This window comes from Notechis scutatus, chromosome 2 (genome assembly GCF_049901735.1).
Source record: "Notechis scutatus isolate UNSWTSFEM ecotype Mainland chromosome 2, rNotScu1.2, whole genome shotgun sequence".
NCBI lineage: Eukaryota > Metazoa > Chordata > Lepidosauria > Squamata > Elapidae > Notechis > Notechis scutatus.
Genome location: NC_142010.1, coordinates 149,645,871 through 149,649,591, shown reverse-complemented (window position 1 = coordinate 149,649,591; position 3,721 = coordinate 149,645,871).

Below are 3,721 nucleotides of genomic sequence, written 5' to 3'. Positions count from 1 at the left end.
TCTCTTTATCTATACCAATAATCATCTCAGAATCCTGTGGGAGCAAAAAATGACATTCTCCAAGCAGAAGAAGGAGATTTAGAGGTCAAAGAAGAACCTCGGTCTAAGGAAGAGAGGACAAATCTAGCCCATTGATAACTGAACACTATCATGATCCAGAAACATCAGCAAGAGGGGAACAGAAAACTGGAGGAATTGAAAATGGGTTTCCTAGAAAAGGAAATGGCATGGCTATCTGGAACCCAGCAGGTTTTTTTTGCAGATCCTACCTGCTATAGCAATCATCTATATCAGGGGTGTCCAACCTTGGCAACTTTAAGACTTGTGGACTTCAACTCCCAGAATTCCTCAGCCAGCTTTGCTGGCTGAGGAATTCTGGGAGTTGAAGTCCACAAGTCTTAAAGTTGCCAAGGTTGGACACCCCTGATCTATATGAATAAGCCTCTGTGGCGCAGTGGTTAGAGTGCAGTACTGCAAGCTACTTCTGCAGCCAGCTGCCTCCAATTTGGCAGTTCAAATCTCACCAGGCTCCAGATTGACTCAGCCTTCCATCCTTCCGAGGTGGGTAAAATGAGGACCCAGATGGTTGGTGGCAATAGGCTGACTCTGCAAACCGCTTAGAGAGGGCTGTGAAGCATTATAAAGTGGTAGATAAAGTCTTAAGTACTATTGCTATTGCTATCTATCGAAGAGTGTGCATGGTGACAGTGTATGCGTAAGAGATATGTGCAGGCTAATAGTACAGATAGTCCTTGACTTACAACAGTACATTTAGTGACCTTCAAAGTGGCAACGGCACTGAAAAAAAATGACCTATGACCACTTTTCACCCTTATGACCTTTGCAACATCCTGGATCATATTTATGACAGTTGCAGTGTCCCAGGGTCACATGGTCCCCCTTCTGTGACCTTCGGAGACAAGCAAAGTCAATGGGGAAGTCAGATTCACTTCACAACCGGGTTACTAATTTCACAACTGCAGTGATTCCCTGACTAAATGTGGCAAGTAAGGTCATAAAGTGGGGCAAAACTCACAAAACAAATTTCTCACTTGGCAAGATAAATGTTGGGCTCAGTTGTGGTCGTAAGGTAAGGGCTACCCGTGATGAAGGAGAAAAAGTTCAGCAGGCTCTAATCGTTCTGACATGTTGCACTCGGCAAGGGTAATTTTATTGTCTCCAACACACACGCACACCAATGGGGAAATCTTTAGAACAAAACACACGATGACTTGCAAAGAAATACAGGAAAGAGGAAATTGACCTAGAAACCGCAAGTAACCGCTGACACTGGAAGAATCAGATGAGGAAATGCCACCGCTTAGAAAATGGAGAGTAGCTTCTCTGCTCCTATGTACCTACCTACATCTCTCCTATTTGTAATTCATGGATGTCAATAAAGTAGCATTTAACTCTGTGCAACGGGATGGGAGGTTGCCGTGAGGAAAGAATACCATTTTCTTGGTGCTTCCTGTCAAACTCTACAAATAATCATTTTTAAAAAAAAAACTAACATGAGAGGGGGAAAAAAAGGCCTTAAATTATTTCCCATGGAGCTATTTTATATTATTTCTTCATCTGGCCAAAAAAAATATTTTTTTTAAAAAAACATCCATCCGGTCTAATGCAATGCACTCCATTCTACCACTTCAGATCCCTGCCACTTTAGTATGTTGCCAATCAGGCTTCAGGGTTGCATTGCAGGATCAATAATATTTGGAGAAAGAAGAAAAAGGTTGGTAAACTCACACACATACCAGGGGTGCGATTCAGCTGGTATAACAACCGGTTCGGTGAGCGTGCATGTGCTCTGTGTTTAAAAAAGCTAATGCTTTTCCTTCGACTGCAGCTGAAGAAAACAGCTGAGGCGTGGCAAACCATTCTGCCGCGTGAATCAGCTGTGCTCTAACGCAGGGGTCTCCAACCTTGGCAACGTTAAGACTTGTGGACTTCAACTCCCAGAATTCCTCAGACAGCAAAGCTGTCTGAGGAATTCTGGGAGTTGAAGTCCACAAGTCTTAACGTTGCCAAGGTTGGAGACCCCTGCGTCTAACACAAAAGGCATAAAGCGTAGAAAAGAGCAGGGGCAGGCGGGCCCACATGCTCGTCGGAGCAAACCGATTCGGAGCATCTGATCGTCGGAACAAGGGGTTCGCCTGAACTGGTTCAAAACAGTAGAATCCCACCCCCTCACACACACACACACACACACACTTCTCAAATAGATCATTATCTAACATCTCCAAGAAAAATAAACTGAGAGTGTGAGACATGCCACAACTTAAACCTCTAAACAGAAATGATCCTTGGCTCCATTTGTTGAGAAAGGTATCGTTTATTAGAGATCAAGTGCATTGTGGTAGTATATAGCTAGAACTGAGAATCGCCTGCCAAAATCCCTATCTTCTACTTTTCTCTCCCTTTAACTCTCTCTCATTGCCCATCCCAGTATCACCAATCGGGTTCAGACAAGATGTTTTCCTCACGGTCAATCCAAGTGCAGTTTGGTAGGCGGCTCCTTCCTTCCAGATGGGTGACCTCGTGGCAATGTCTTAAGGCAGAGTTCCCCAATCTTTCCAGGTTGGCGGGGGGAGTGGGGGGAAAGAGGGGGTGATTTTGTGGGAGGGGCAAGTGCATGTGCGTATAAGAGCCTGCGATGTTCACAGTGATGTTTGCAAGTGGGGCTGTGAGCGCCCACAATGAGACTCGTGCAAGGAGCCTGTGACTACACTTGCATGTGCGTGCACACCAGTTGGCCCCTCACATAGCCCACTGGTGATTAACCCATGGCCCGGTAGTGGGCCGTGGACCACAGGGTGGGGACCCCTGTCTTAAGGAGAAACAGCACTTTCGTTTCCCCGAGCATTCCCCCCTTCGTTCTCCCTCCCCACAGTTCATGGCAGATACAGATACAGATTAACAGAGTTGGAAGGGACCTTATAGGTCATCTAGTCCAACCCTCCCCCAAGCAGACACTTCACCATTTTTGACAGATAGCAGTTCCAATCTCTTCTTGAAAATCTCAACTGATGGCGCTCCCACAACTTCCGAGGGCAAGCTGTTCCATTGGTTGGTTGCTCTCACTATCAGAAAATGTCTCCTTATTTCCAGGTTAAATCTCTCCTTGTTCAGTTTCCATCCATTGTTCCTTGTCTGGCCTACAGGCGCTTTAGAAAATAGCTTGACCCCTTCCTCCCTGTGGCAGCCCCTCAAATATTGGAAGACTGCAATCATGTCTCCCCTGGTCCTTCTCTTCACTAGACTAGCCAAGTTCCTGCAACCGTTCTTCATGTTTTAGCCTCCAGTCCCCTAATCTTCTTGGTTCTCTTCTCTGCACTCTTTCTAGAGTTTTTTTTCTAGTGTGTTTGTCTGTCGTCTTTTTTATAGTGTGTCTGTCTGTCACTTCACAGCAGTGAAGCACAAGCAAGCATGAAGTGGTGGCTGACAATGCCATTCATTTAATAATGAAATCTTTAAGGTGGATTTTTGTTTTACATGTGTTTATGGCTTTAGAGCAAACTGTCTAATCTATTTTTCAGCACATCTATATGTTCACTGCGTTTTTCATTGTATTTACAAGTAAAACATTCTGATGCCAAGTTGATTCCTTTGTCAAAGTATATCTGTAACTCTTGTGAAACTCTTAAATGAGGGAACATTGGTTTAACACACACTGAACTATACCCTTTTAAACTGTAAATATAGATGCAATGCTAAAAAA